Source organism: Parasteatoda tepidariorum, chromosome 3, assembly GCF_043381705.1.
Source record: "Parasteatoda tepidariorum isolate YZ-2023 chromosome 3, CAS_Ptep_4.0, whole genome shotgun sequence".
In the NCBI taxonomy this organism is placed as follows: Eukaryota; Metazoa; Arthropoda; class Arachnida; order Araneae; family Theridiidae; genus Parasteatoda; species Parasteatoda tepidariorum.
Window position 1 is genome coordinate 97,562,970 of NC_092206.1, and position 16,140 is coordinate 97,579,109.

The window sequence follows — 16,140 nt, forward strand, 5'->3', positions numbered from 1 at the left end:
TTTAGAGTTTATATAAAAGAATTTTTTTTCAAAGTAATCACTCTCTAGATCAGTGGTTCCCCAATTTTTTTAGCATAATAACCCTAAATGGTCAACTTCTTTTGACGAAATTTTGACTGTTAAAAAAAGAAGTTAATTAGCAGATGCAAATATTATAATAAAAAAAAATTAATTTTATTTAGAAACATTTAATGTGATGAATGATTTTTTCATTGTTTTATCAATAATGTTCCTAAAGTTAGGTTAGGTTAGGCATCATTAGTATAATTTGATTCACAACTTTTTTGTTATGAATACAATTACATTTTATTATTTTATTATATTACTGTCGTTTTCAGTCGACCCAATTTTGAGTTCACGACTACCAATGTTCGATTCCGTAGCCTTGTAATTTTGAACCCAATTCAGAAGACAAGATAACTCTTGGGTCAAGTATTGGGAGAAATTTGCCTTCGTGGATGACTTTTTGTGAAAACTGACCGACATATTTTACAACATTTTCCAAATTTTGTCACTTACTGAAAAATCAATATATTATTGTTATTCTTACCAAAATCATTTCCAAAGCACTACGGTAAAAATTATCCAGTTTTTTGGTTCTCCCATAGATAGAGATATTTTGAAATACCCCAATTATGGATACCTTATTTTTTCTCTAATCCCAATTCTCCGCCGAAACAAACTTCAAGTTTGGAACATTTAATTAGCATTATTGGTTCAGATAAATGGCAATATCACATATGATACATGAATAGACAATTGTATGGCATGCAATAAATGAATGGTCAATAATGGCATGCGATAGATAAATAAATAATAATGGCATGCGATTGATTGTCAATAATGACAAGTGATTCACAAGTAAACATTATCACGTGTTTAAATGACGAAGACGTTCATCAACAGCCTGTTGTGGACCACTGGAATCATGGAGGTTGAAGCTTTAATGAATAATCAGAGTTTAATTCTATATTTAAAAGACAATTTTGTTAAAAAGGAATTAAATTGCAACAATCTGTAAATTGAAAGTTACATTTGTTCATAAATAGAAAATATATCTAATTCCAGTTTTCGAACTGTATATTGAAATTGTAATCTTTGGATTTATGTCAAATTTTATTTTCGTGTTTTAAATCTAATGTTAGAAAAAAAGAAGAAAAGAAATTTAGTACTTGAAACTAACAAATAAATGAATTAAAATTTTTTTTATAATATTGGTTTTTTTTTAAAATAAATTTTTTGCTTACAAATAATGTTAAAAGTAACAGCAGAGCGCTCAACATTTTTAAAGTTAGTTTTAAAAGGACTGAATCAAAACTTGCAAATACCGAGAAATAAAACAATCAAGCACAACACACAAAAAAAAGAGAACATGCGTTGCTTCTTTCTTGCGATTGAGCAAAAAGCTGTTAAACACATATTTCAGTGAATTTATTATTTAAATAAGACGTTTTAACCAAGGCCTCCTTCCAAATATTTTGCACTTGACTTTACAAGGCTCATGTTTAAATCTATCTTGGCAGATTAATGGCATCTGACCCGCATGCCGTAGGAGTTCTCGCCATTGGACTTAAAAGCCTTTACGCGGATGTTTCAATGTGTACACATGCACATACACGCCGTTCTATATCCCCACCCTTTACCAATCCTTCCTAAATCTTCTCTTCCGCGCCAGCCATATTAGGAGAGAGCTAACGCTAGATATACCAAGTCAACTGAAGTCCATGAAAATGTTCTAAAGGGAGGAGCCATTAGTGCCTAGCAGACGACCTACACATCATCGGCAAGCCGAGGGGTGTACTGGTCCATGCATTAGCCTTAATTTCCTATCAGTGACGTATATATTCCTTTTCGAGAACACCGCCGAGTGCCATTTTCGGTCGAGGGTTCGTAAATTCGACTCTAAGGCAGCAATCGATAGATCACAAAGGAAATTTTAATAAGATAATTTCGGTAATATTCAGGGACATTGGGACCTCGGGGCACAGGTACCTCTCTCTCAGATAGCAGTTCACTTTGATGCAATCGATGTGATGGCGGAGAATCGGTACTAAACGCGAATTATTGTGCTTCTAATGAACTCCGTCGTCTCTAAAATGGTGATATATGACACTGAAGAGGAGATAAACTCGGCTTCTTCCTGTATCACCATTGGATAGACACAATCAGCTGACTTTTTAAGTAATATTTACGCATTATGTTTGTTTTAAAAATGGAGGGTGAAAAAAATTAAATTGGTGGGTGAAAAAAAAATTTTCCTCAAACTTAAATTTAAGAATGTAAACTAAAAAATACTGTTAACTTCAGTTGAGTAGAATTATTTGTACCTTGAAGTTCATAACCTGCTTGATTGCTGAAGGGAACTGACAAGAGGGGAAAGGCGATTGTTCGAAACATGGTGAAGTTGGTTTTTTTAAGCTATGTGGCTAAGGAAAATAAAAAAGTCATAGTTTAAGTGCCGTACACTTGAAGCAACGCGATGATTTTAAACTTTATGTATAATCTTGCCGCAAAAAATTATCCTTTACTTTAAAACTGAAAAATAACTTAAATATTTTAAAAGTTATTAGACTTTATGAAAAACCGCCAATTTGGCGACATTTCTCCACCTAGTTGAAAATTATCTAAATCACTGCCGTATTCTTAGTGTTTGCAAACTTTTATAAGCCCATGTAAGGCTGCATTGGAATAAGTTATTAAATATTAAAAAATTAGACCACAAATGCTTTTCATTTTCACGAAACTGTGGTTTTTTTCCATATTGTCGTTTTGCGCCATTTTCGAAATAAGAGTAGACAGCGCTGGCTTTAGACAGGCTAAGCTTGACCAAACAGTCATGAATAACAGTAGCAAACTCACAGAAGTTATAAAAATAGTGTATTATTAAAAAAAAAGCATCATTTATATATTACGACGGAGCCTTCGAAAAACAGCTTAAATGAAATAAATTAGTTACGTTGATTTCGATCACGCCTTTTTCAATAGTGATTCATCAGATTTTAATTTTTTTTCGCTTGCTGAAATATTTATTTATAACCCCTATTGTGCATTTTTTTTGCTTCATTTTTGACAACCATTTTAAAAAGTATATATTAGGTGAATACGAAACATTGAGCATACCTCAAATATAATTTTCAGGAAACATGCAATGTCTAAATTACTAAATAGTAATTTACAAGCTTTGATGTGTAATAACACGTTAAAGAAATAACATTATAACTAATAAAAAATATATCTAATATAAATTGTAATAACTGTAGCTCGCACTTGTTACTGCAAGACGAGACAAAAGCAATAGCGCAAGAAAAACAAAAAGAAACATGTAAAATAGGATAAATAATATAGAACATGGAATAATATACATAATGCATAAATATTCATAAAACATTAAGGGAAAATTAGGCAAAGCAACACATGAAAAAAACTTTGAATAAATTAAATTTCATGAGTTGCAGTTACTTTTTGCCAAATATTATTGTCTTTCGAAATCGGTCAGACAATATTAAATTACCTATTATTTTGTTGAGAATGTGAATTTGAAAGAGAAACATATACCCCTCAGATAATTTCTTGGTCACAAATAATTATTATCCCACATACGCAATCCATCAATGCGTGAAAAAATAAAAAACCCTTTAAAACAATAGGAAAATAATGAAATAAACATGCGAAAATGTATAAAGCTGCACATGGGAGAGATCCGTGACTTTATGCTGTTCCTTTGAGACGCATAACTAAGCTATTTTATTACATTAAAGTGCTACTGTGTATTAAAGTTGTACATATAAAATCAGTGAAATTAGTCTGTCTTTAACGTTATACAAGAAAAAAAAAACAAAAAAGAAAATTCGAAGTCAGAAGGCTTCTTTGCAAATGAAAATAAAAAAAAAATTCTCATGTTCGTCAGCATTAAGTACTAAGCAAAACTTTAAATTTAAACTAAAAAACTTGCTTAAAAGTTTCGACGTGAATTTTAAAAAAATCGTCACTTAAAAAAATCACTTAAAAAAATCGTCTGATTGATCAATCGAGATTTTTACACCAAGATCAAAATCATTGAAATCACAGAATAATTCGCTGTTTTTTTAATATTTTTATAAGTCCAAATAATGAGTGCATGAATTACTTTTAAATGTATTAAGAAATATTTTTTAGATCATTAAAGTTTTTGATTTTCATGAAATAAATTTGACTTTTCGCATTGATTTTTCGCGCCATTTTCATGATCAGCATAGAGGGCGCTGACTAAATATTGATAAAACTTAACCGAGTAATCATGAATAACAGTTACAAAGTAACAGTAATCAGAATTTGTTAAATGCCTTATTTTGTATGACGGTATTTGTATTAATAATAATAAACCGAAGGAAAAAATATATTTAATTATCACAGAAATACATACTTCTGGAAACAAAATACAAACCATTTCTTTTATCATTAAATTACCAACAACATTCGTCCTATTCTGAGAGGCTTACCTAAGTAAATTAGCAAGATTGTTTGTTCTATTTAATATCGAACTAAAATGATTTTATCTTAATAATTCGAATATCGTATTCATAATCGTTATTTTCCTATGGGATCGAGCAATCTGAAATATTAACTCTATTACACACACTCTAATATAGTAGTTAATTTATCGGTATTTTTACGTCGAATTATATCGAAATGGGAAAGATTTTCATTAAGATTTAAAGCATATCATCAAATGTAAACAACATTTCATGTTACGTCTTTAGTAAGAAAGCTTTTAAGTGGTTTTCTTAAAAAGAATGCAAATTAACGAGGAATAAAGTAAATACAATCCGATATCAGTGTTGCCATTCTGCCGAGCATTAAAAATCGGACTAAAATGGAACATGGAATTTGACAATAATCTCTCCGAGAAGAGAGAACGATGCCTCCTCCTACGGGAATTTCGTCATCCAGATCAGTCGGAATGTACGAAACATACTTTAATTTCGAGCTTTAGTCCTTCGCAATCAAGAAAATCAGAATAAATGTTTACCTTAGGCACAAATTCTGAGATTTGATTCACTAAAACGAATGCATAATTCGATGCGACAAATACAAGCCGAAATGAATTGTTATTTGTTCTGATTGGCGTGAAATTTAATCTCAGATAAAAGTTTCATTTTTTGAAAATTTTAATAATTGCATTCTTGCAAATAATTTAATTACATTTTAAGAATAGTTCTTTTTCTTGTTTAATCCATTTCGGCAAACGATTTTTCTTTGAATGTCATTACGTAGAGAAGTAATCTCATTTGAAAAAAAAAGCATCACAATTATTTAATTAATATAGACACATCATTTACAATTTAAATTGGTTTAGAATTAAGGCAAACTTAATTTGTGCATTTTGAAAAAGAAATTGATTACTTATCGAATCGAGGATGATTTAAAGTGTCTAGCATTAATAGAATTCATCAGTTAATTCTTAAATTAGTTTTTAAAAAATGGTGCATTGAAATTTTTGTGGATTCTAATAAAAACTATATAAAACTCATTTCTATTTTAACAGTTTGTTGAAATTTCCGTCTATAACTGCTGTTACTATAATGATGTCATTAAACTAAAAGAAAAAAACTAAACTCAGTGGCGCGGCAGCCCATAGAGGGCCAAGACTCTTCGGTAAATATTACATATCTTTTTGGTGTTCTTAAAAGAGCTAGATATACGGTAAATTTGACATATTTTGGTAGTTTTGATCGTACTTTTTTTCTTAGTGTGATCATTTGCACTTTAGAATCCTACTACTACCACTAAACTCAGTGGCGCGACAGCCCATAGAGGGCCAAGGCCTACTGTGCCCATCTCAGTTTTCTTGACCAAGGGCTCTGGGGTCCAGGAGCAGATGTTCCGGTTAGGTGGTCAGCCGAAAGCGGAACCCCCAGTGTTTAGTTCCCAAGTATGCTTGGTACTCATTTATCGAACCACTGAAGGGATGAAAGACTGAGTCAACCTTGCCCGGCCCGAGAATCGAACCCTGGACCTGTGGCACGGGAGTTACCACTCAGCCACCGGGCGTAAAATGATATAATGCAATCGAATTTAATTTTGAATTATGTGTTCGTGAGCCTCAAATTAAATTTATCCGCTCAATGGAACTTCTGTCTATGCCATGATATTGTTATAGCATAATAATGCTCATTATACCCCATTATATTATTAATCTGTTCTGTTTCATAACAATATTTATTTATAGCAAAATAATATTATTCCAATCAAATTTACTTTAACAATATGAATTTGTGAAATTTAATTTAAATTTAAATTAAGTTTAATAACCTATTGTAATCTTAGTTTATGTCCTAGTATTATTGCGTCATAGCATTTTCAAGCCTGTGCCATATTAATATAAACCATAATATTTATGGAATCATGCGAATCAGACAATATCACAATAATAATAGTCCAATTCATCCAATTTAGGAACATAAATTTGCGAATTTTAAAATTAAATTTTATAATCTTTTGCAATTTCTCTATTATTTTTTTTTAACTTATAAAATTATGAGAAAACAATTTTGTGAACAGTATTTTTCGAAAGGTAGTTTTGTATTATGCATCTGTCTGTTTTTCGATTCTTCATAAATCTTTGCTTAATTTACTTTAAAAAAATTTTTTGCATCCTCCAATCAGGTTTTTATGTGTTCAAACTATAATAAAATAGCGAGCTAAGACACTTCCTATTGATAATTTCTGGTACGCAGATTTTCTCCTCCAAATCTCCAGAAATAATGAAATACTTTTAAATATAGTCTTGCAAATAACAAAATTTTTATTTTGATATAACGCTACTTCGACTAACCACATTTTAATTATAATTCGAAATTATCTCATAATGCATTGTAATATTTTTAAATAAACCATACAATATTTAAAAAGCAAAGGAGCTTTTGCCAATGCAATTCATGTAAGGGAAGGATAATTACAATTCATCAGAGCAAAATATTCTGAACTACAATTCAAATTACATTTACTCGATTCATTAAATAAAATTGTTTGTTCAATTGTTCCAAATTAAGTTTAAAACAACGAATGACATTCAAATTAGGCTCCAAATCCTGATGTTTTGTTTGCTTGTAAACTTTTCACATATCTATCAATATTTTATCCGAATCAGATTTCAGTGAAAAGTGCTGTATTTGGTAAAATTTACTACGAATTCTCTTTTCAACTATCCCCCCCACCCCCATTAATTGGTGCCCCTCATCCACAGAACACATTCAGACATCAAACGACATCCAAGAGGGGTTGGGGAGGGACAGCCCTAGATGAGAGGGGGTCGCGCAATTAGTCGACAAACATCCAAAGTCCACCATTTCCCCAGCAACGTCCGGCTTGGCTCGATAACAGCAAAATCCGTCCTGGTGACTGAGAAGGGAGGTGGGTGGTGGTAGGGAGTCCAGGAGCTTGGACAATATCCATCTCCTCGGACCGGATTGTGTTTCCTAGATATTTCTCCCTCGATAAGAGAGACGACCGAAATGTCCGGGGGTCAGCCAGAGGATGTCAGGCGCCGAACCTTCATTAAGGCACGTTCGTTGCTAATTTGGACCTGATTGGGAGGTAGTCTGTCTTGTGGCGTGCGACGTATTAGAAAGGCTCTATCGCTTGGCTGACCCCCCCCCCCATCATTCCAGTCACTTATGTCCATCAACCCCTTTTAAACTTCAGAGACATACTTTTAGTAAGAATAAGGGAGCGTATTAGAATATTATCGATATCCATACAAAGACCATGTGATCATACTTATCTTTCAATTGGGAAAAAAACTTATCAATGAAAAGTTAAAAGACTAGTATGGAATAATGCTTCAAACCATACCGTTTCTTTATTCAACTACAGTAGAAGGGATAGTTCGAAAAAAAAAAAAAAACAATTATGAGAGCATTTAATTTTCCTATATGCGTACAAGAGAACTCCTAAGTTAAGTTTTTTAAGAGAAACATCCCTTTCTGAATGAGGTTCTATAAAATAAAATGAAATAAAATAGAAAAATTTTTAATGGGAAAAAGTAAAGGTTCTCTTCAGGACGCATTCCTTAACGATGGTATATGCAATATTTCAAAATAAAGAATAATCATCCTAATATAAAAATCACTCTTTATAATGCGCCTAAATTGCTAAAAAATTAAAATGCAATTGAAAATGAGTTTGAGATAGAAGAAAGTAGAAAACAAACTGACCGACTTGAAGTAAAATTAAAAATGCCTTAAAAATAGATATTCACTTATCTAACAGTTAACAAAAATTCGCTACACAAAATGGTGCTTATAGCTTAAATCATTTAAAATGTTTTTTAAATATATATATTAGATTTAGTTTTACTCGTTAAATAGTTATAAAAGACACTCAGTTATATGTGTTTATATAATGCATGCAATTAAAAATTATTATAAATAATTGTTATTAAAATACAATTATAACCTACTAGTTACATATATCACAACTAATAGTTGTAATTTTTGATAGTTATCGTTAACTGTCTTAATTATTGATATACTATAGGTGCTTTTTAATGTTTATTACGACTGTTTTATTATTTTTACTTAATGATAATTTTCGAGAAAGGCTATTAAAAATGAAATTTTGCCATTTTCGAATTTATTCGATTTGAGTATTTCATGTATTGTAACATCAGAATTATGGAGTCTGGATGGCATCTCAATATTTTCTGAGGAGAACATATCGAGATGTTCCATTGGAAAACATGGTGCACTATACTATTAGATTTTTGACCGAACGAATATTAAGAAAGGATTCCGGAAATAGCGGAAGACATGATTCCGTTATTGAGGAGGTCATTGGAACAGCAGATGGAAATTTCGAAGGATGTTCAGAATTTGAAGGGGTTAAGGAAGAAAAAAAGGGTTGAATGGCATTTCTTCCTGTATCCGGAAGTCAAAGGGTTATGCCCTATCTTTTCCATCATATGGTTGAATTTCGAATATGACTTGATCAAACCGTTATTTTATTCCTTATTGTCAGAACTAATATAAAATTATAATTATAATCAATACAAATCTATCGAAGTTGTAAGACAGATGGATAATTTTAAAAACCAATATATACATAACTATTAAATTTAATTCATTTTAGTTACTTATCAGAATTATTATAATATTAGAATTATTGTAATATCAGAATTATAATGAAATTATAACAATATTAATGACATAATTATTAATTAAGTTGTGATATAAATACAAACTTACAGGTTTAATAAAATAATAAATATATTATATTATAATAAAATCATAAAGGATTTGAAAATGAATAAAATCAAAAAATTTTATTGTTTTACATTTATAAAAAAAAAATACTATTGTACTCAAAAACGGAACGAACAAAAATAAATATTCTTAATCCAGTAGTAGATTCATTTTATTTTGATAAAATACAAGAAATCATATTAAAAATAATGATTATATTAAAAATAAAAAGTAATTAATGTGCTTAAAATAGAATAAACAAAAAGTAGATATTCTTACTCAAGTAATAAGGTTATTTCCTTTTTGTTTCTTACATTATAATTGATATAAAATAATAAACATATTAAAAATGGAAATAAAATTAAGAAACGTTAAAGTTGGTTTATTAATGTCATTAATAAAAATATAAATGATCATTTAGGTAGTTACTAATATAAGAATGCATTAAATATTGAGTTAAATTTATTATAATTAATTAAATTAATTATCAGAATTTAAGACTTTTATAAAGAATGTAATGCTGTAATCATTTAAATAATAAATTATTAATTGAATTTATTTTTCATTGCAATTTATAAAAATATAGAATTAATAATCTTTTTAGATTAATTTCATTTCAGTCCTTAACATCAAATTCATATTACAAATAAAGTTAATGAAATTTTAAAACACTTAAAAAAATCATTGATCAAATATATGTTGTTGTTTTTTATTTTTGTTTTTTCATTTTAGTCACATTTATTTTGAAATCAATATAAATTTATAATCATATTAAGAGATTATGTATTTGTTTCATCATTGTGCAAGTATAAATTATTAAAAATAATGCAATAAAAATTAGTTAAACAACACGATATACATTATTATAGTGTTGGACACATGATAATATTATCATAAAATTATAAATGAAAATCTGAAATTATTAATGAAGTAATAATTCATTTCATTTTCATCACTGATATCGAAATTAATATAAAATAGTATAAATAATAGTATAATAGTGTATTATATAATAGTTATGTTAATATCACTTATAATTGATAAATTCTTTTTATTTTATTATTCGTTTCTGATTCATAGAAAAACGTTATCATCAAAATTAAAATCATAAAATTCGACGACTATTAATAAAAAATTATTAATAAAATTACTTATTAACAATTTCATATTTGTATTATCAATAAATGTATTAATACAAAATTCTTCATTCGGTTTTAAATTATTTCTTGATAGCGTAATATCATTTATAAATTAAAACTTCCCTTTATTTAATTATTCGTCTTTGATTTATCCGAAAAAAAATATCATCAAAATTAAAATCATAAAATTCCACGACTTTTAAAAAGAAAAGAAAATTAATGATTGACAATTTTATATTTATATGTTCAAACAATTTTGATAACAAAATACCATTTATAAATAATAAATTTGTTTTATTTTATTATTCGTCTCTGATTTATAGAAAACATTTATCATCAAAATCAAAATTATAAAATTCTATGATTATCAATAAACATATGAAATAAATTATTAATTTTTTTATGTTTCTGTCAGCAATAAATGTATAAATTATAAGAATACATGAAAGAATAAAATTTATTACTAGATTATAAGTTAAAGACAATTAATAAGGCCGATAATTTTTTTCGATAAGTTGCAATCAATATTAATTCAATCTTTCTTTTCTGAGTTTAAAATTATAATCATATGAAATATAAATTTATTAATTAAATTCTAACTCAAATATAAAAACCATCAAACAATTCATTTAATCGTTTCCTTTTTGTTTTAATATCAAATTATTCATTATCTGTTAAATTATTGTCTAAGTTTTATAAGACTATTAATATGAATATGAAACTAACAAAACAAGCAAATATATAATTTAATTCTTGGTTTCAGTAAATGTTACAATAGAATTAATTTTTTTAAAGTTATTTCCTAGCACATTTATTTTTAAAAAAATGCTGTCAAACAGCAGCAAAAAACGCATAAAATATTTAAGTTAAATTTTAAATAAATCTTTCGGAAATATGACTTGAAATTCATAAAACTATAGAGCTTTTGTTCCATAGTTTGTATGCAGTTTCGAAATTTTTTTTAGGGGGGGGATATTATTATATCTTTATTAGCATGAATTTATTAACATAGCCCAACTTCTTATTTTTGACGTATTCAACGCTACAATTCTCTAGCTGTTAATACAAATGCTTTTTAAATATTTGTCTACATTCTCCAGCTTACACATCCAGCTTTATGTGCACTGCCTCCCTCTCTTTCTCTTTCCATCTGACTTTTGAAGTGTAATTCTTTTCATTGAGTTACCGATATATGTAGATTTAATTTAAATTTTGTAAAAAGTCAATTTAGTATAATTAAAAATTGGTTTGGTACAGTTATTACAAATGCTCCTTACATATTTTTCTACACTGCCTCCCTCTCTTTCTCTTTCCATCTGGTTTTCGAAGCGTTATTCCTTTCATTGAGTTACCGATGTATGAAGATTTAATTTAAATTTTATGAAAAGCGAAGATTTAATTTGAATTCTATAAAAAAAGTCACTTTAATATGTATAGAAATTAAATTATTTAATTTTTATAGCTTGGAGGTATTCTAAAAATCAACAAAATGGAATAAAATGAGAAGTAGAATCGGAAAAAAGCCGTGGATGATGCTTTTCATTTAAGGTAAGTTTATTTTAACTGCTAATTAGAATTAACCAGCAAAAAAATTTCATTATATCATTATTGTTTTTCCATCTCTGTCATTTATCATATTGATGAAAGTGCACTGAGAAAAAAAGTATGGTCATAGCTATTAGAATGTGATATGGCGGCTATATGGCTATACTATGGGAACACCAAAGAGCTCGGTAATTTTTATCGAAGTATGAAGCTGTTGTTTTCAGACAACTTAGTTTTTATCACAAAATATTATTCTCGTTATAGTTTTACCTGTTATTCTTGCCTTATATTTTAGTATTTTTTGCTATATTGATTTGCCTGCTCTCAACATGATAAAAAGTTTTAAAACATTTTCGTGCTATTTAAGAATATGGGGTATATTATTTAAAAATATGGAATTATTCATTTCCAAACTGTATTCAAAATAGTCCCCCTCTCTGACAGATTGACGGATTATATCCATTGTTATGACCCATACCCTACCTTTATAAATATTCGAGAAATGAGAGTGTTGATACCCCCTGTTACATTATTGTCGTTAATTTAAATTTTGTAAGTCTCTTCTTATTTTCTCAATTTTTTACCCCTGTTACCTATATTTTATTCATAAACGCAAACTCTTCACAGCTTGAAGGGAACCGAGCCCCACCAATAATTTTTTAAAGAGTATATTTTGTGTTTAACAATTCTTTTTGTGGCATGTAAAAAACAAAAAATACTGTGAATTACTTTGAAAACTGACTCAAATTTCAATGTCATGTTCTCATGATTTAAAGAAAAAAGCTTAAAAAATAATTATCAGCTAATTGTAAAAGTCAGCTGCTCAATTTGAAACTCAATGACATCCCAACGCATTTTCAAGTTAAAATTGATTAAAAATTATTATTTTTTATGTGTCCTTCAGCATTTCACGTAATTTCACATAATTTTTGAATGACTTTTTTTGCATAAAACTGCTTGACTTTTTTTTCAAAGGAAGTTGTAAGAATTCCAAATACCATTCTACAAAAAAAGTTTTTTTTAATTTTCTTCATTATTTAAATGTTTAGGTACTTATTTAATTTACATGGTTAATTTATTTGATTAATTTGCTTTATTAATTTGATTAATTACTTTACTTATTTAATTTTTCTATTTAATTCATTTATTTTGTCTTATTTATTTATATTCTTTAACTTACTTAATTTATTATACACTTACTTAAAACCAAGACTCCTCTATCTGTAAATTGACACCAGTCATTTCCATCTTTGTGAAATGTATGTTACTTTCTAAATGTTTTGTTTAACTCAAAATTTTAACTTTATTTTCAATAAGGGACTCAAATAAATTATTTTCATTTTAGTCGGTTGATCAGGTTCAAACACCAGCTGTAGCGTTTGCTGATCCGCACCCACAGTAACACACTAAATCTCTCAGGATCACACGCTACAATACAATTGCTATCAGGCTAACTATGGCAAGTTTTCGAAATTGACTACGTTTAACTTTCTCGAATATTAATTTTCCATAGAAAGTACTCCCTGTACAAAAATGAGTTAATTTTAATGCTTGACTCAAGAGTTCCTTTGTCTGAGTCTGTTACAAAATAAACAAAAATAATAGCTTAAACAACAGAGGTACCGACATATGTATCGGATAGTCATAGTATAAAATGATATACAATTTAAGAATTAAATTCATGATAAATTGCATATTATATTATATTATATTATATTATATTATATTATATTATATTATATTATATTTATTGGATGAACTCATATAAATTTTACACTATGAAACTAAAACCTATATTATAAATCTAGAGAAACAAAAAATGTCATTTTGAAATAACGTCCTCCCATTCTTTTTACTCTTCCGAACAATCCACAACATATTTCCTTTTTCTTTATTTTTTGCACAGAGCCCCACTACGACGATTTTCTTCACCAAACAAATGCATTGTCCTGGCGCAAAAAGATTGATTTGGCGCTACTCTTTGGCGATCGATAGCTGTTGTAATTCCGCAATTTCCTCTCGCCTCTCTTTTCAATTGAATAAATGCATCTCGAGCTTCCGAAGGGATAAAATCCCGTTGTTCTCCCGTTTCCTCACGGCCCCACCCCTGATCCAAGAAACGGGTCCTTGTGTGCAAAAGACTTTTATTAAATTCAGTTTTCGAAAAATTGATCGATATTTTACTGATTGACGCTTACTGATGAAAATTAAAGAACACTATCTTGGAGAAGCTTCCTTAAGACAAGGAAGAATTTATCAAAAGCTCCGGGTTTAAATCCTGACTTCGGCAAAATCCATTTAGCATTCTTTCGCCCGTCTCTTGACGCATTTATCAGTCTTTTGCATCCGTACTGATTAAAAGATTCGTAATGTCCATAGATTTTTAGATAAATCACGAAAGGGTTCGTGCCTCTACGTAGTCTCGTGATTGCTGTGTTGATAGTTTTGTTGAAAAGCTTAGATATTTCGTTGAAGTGTTTTGTTATTTTAATTACCGATTGTTCCGAACCGTTTGGAGATTGAATTATTTTGGAAAAAGAGAAATTGAGGTTGGCTAAAACTGCAAGGATTCGACGGATTCACACGGAATGGATTTGTTAACTATTCCAACGAAGAACAAAGAATCTCAACTTTCAACTAGAATTTAAAAGACCTTCTTTTCTTCAATTCAAAAGCTAAAATACGAATCTACTTAATCATTTTGAAAGAGTTATATTTTTTGGAAGGTTCAAATAATTTCACAACTATTAAAAATGTCCTCTAAACACTCGCGAAATTTTATTCATTTTTAACGAAACCATTACCAAGAAAATACTTCGAGCGAACATTTCGTCAAATTGAGGAAATTTCCTTTCCTTGTTTGGGGGTACGAATTTCGTTAAAAACATTATGTTAAATGCAACATATCGAATAACACGATTGGTTAAGGAATGCAACGTACAATAAAAATATTACGATTGATTTTTTTTTTAAATTTCTTATTTTTAATAACGGCTGGCACTGAACTTTCATTCTTAACTTTAGAAGATGCCGGAAGTGTTGCTCATTTATGGCTATCCAGTTGGTATCTGTGAACCAAAGTCACGGAGGCGAGCAACATACCCCACGCCACACTACTACAGATACCATCCACACATCAGAAGACAAGATACAGAGAGACAACCATGCCCTGAGCGGGATTCGATCCCGCAGTCAGACACGTTAACCACTCGGCCACCTGACAAGCGTAGAACAGAATGAGAGCTCAGTCATTGTCAGTAAGCGAACTCACGATACATACTTACCAAGTAATTGCTCTAAACCCTGAGCCACCCAGTCGTAAGATTAAAACGATTTAAAAATCAAGTTTAAAAAAATGTTGGAAAACCCTTAACATGCAACGATATTATTTAAAATGTCAACTTTCGTTAAAGCGTTTATATTAAATAAAGTTTTAATTTTTTCGTTTGAATTCTTACAACTATTTAGCCTGTATAATTTCGTACAAGATGCTTTTGTTGACAAGTTTAATATTATTTTCATGTTTAATTATTTGCTTTTGAAAAAATTTAAAAAACTGTTTTTTTATTTTTAATTTTAGTAGAACACGCTTTTTTGTAAATTGAATTTCATAAAAAGTTTCAATTGAATGTAATATTAACTTTCACTAATTTGGTTTAGGTAGGCCCCTATGCTACCCATTAGCCTCAGGCCACGTGATCAATCAAAGACTCCATAGTACCTCTGGATACAATGAATCTTTGATTGAATTTTTACAGAATTGTTGTTTTTCGTTGAATTCTTTTTTCCTATTGGAAAAAAAAAAGAAAAAAAAAAGGAGAAAAATAATGAAAATTAACCTTTTTCTTTTTTCCCTCTTTTTTCCATAGCAACAAACAGAAGAATTTCTTTTCTTTTTTTTTTGAAGTTGCATCTTTTCCTAAATCTAAGACAAATAACTTAAGAGAAGTATAGATGCTTTAAAATGTAGATTTTTTGACAGAATCGTTACTTTATGTAGAATATTTTCTGACATAGCTACTTACGTCTTCACACTGGGCTGTCATTGTTAAGAGCTGGGGTTCAATCCCCAGTGGCGGCTCAAAGCTCATCCAGCTTCAGATCGATGGGCACTAGCTTATCTGCGAAATAAATGCGGCGTGTGCGCAGTGCTGACCACATTGCCAGAATTGTGCCGTTGATCACGAAATTGTGGAGTATTGTATATATATAAATTTTTTACCCCTGTTACCTAT

General features: G+C 29.3%; 1 long non-coding RNA gene across 2 annotated transcripts in view; it reads left to right on the forward strand.

The window, feature by feature from the left end:
* Positions 1-16,140, forward strand: part of LOC107452896 (uncharacterized) — a 120,478-nt gene that overhangs the window by 37,539 nt on the left and 66,799 nt on the right. For both annotated transcript variants that reach the window (XR_011636471.1, XR_011636472.1), the window contains one exon: positions 11,823-11,908. This is a non-coding gene — a long non-coding RNA (uncharacterized lncRNA). The remainder of the gene's footprint in view (positions 1-11,822; positions 11,909-16,140) is intronic.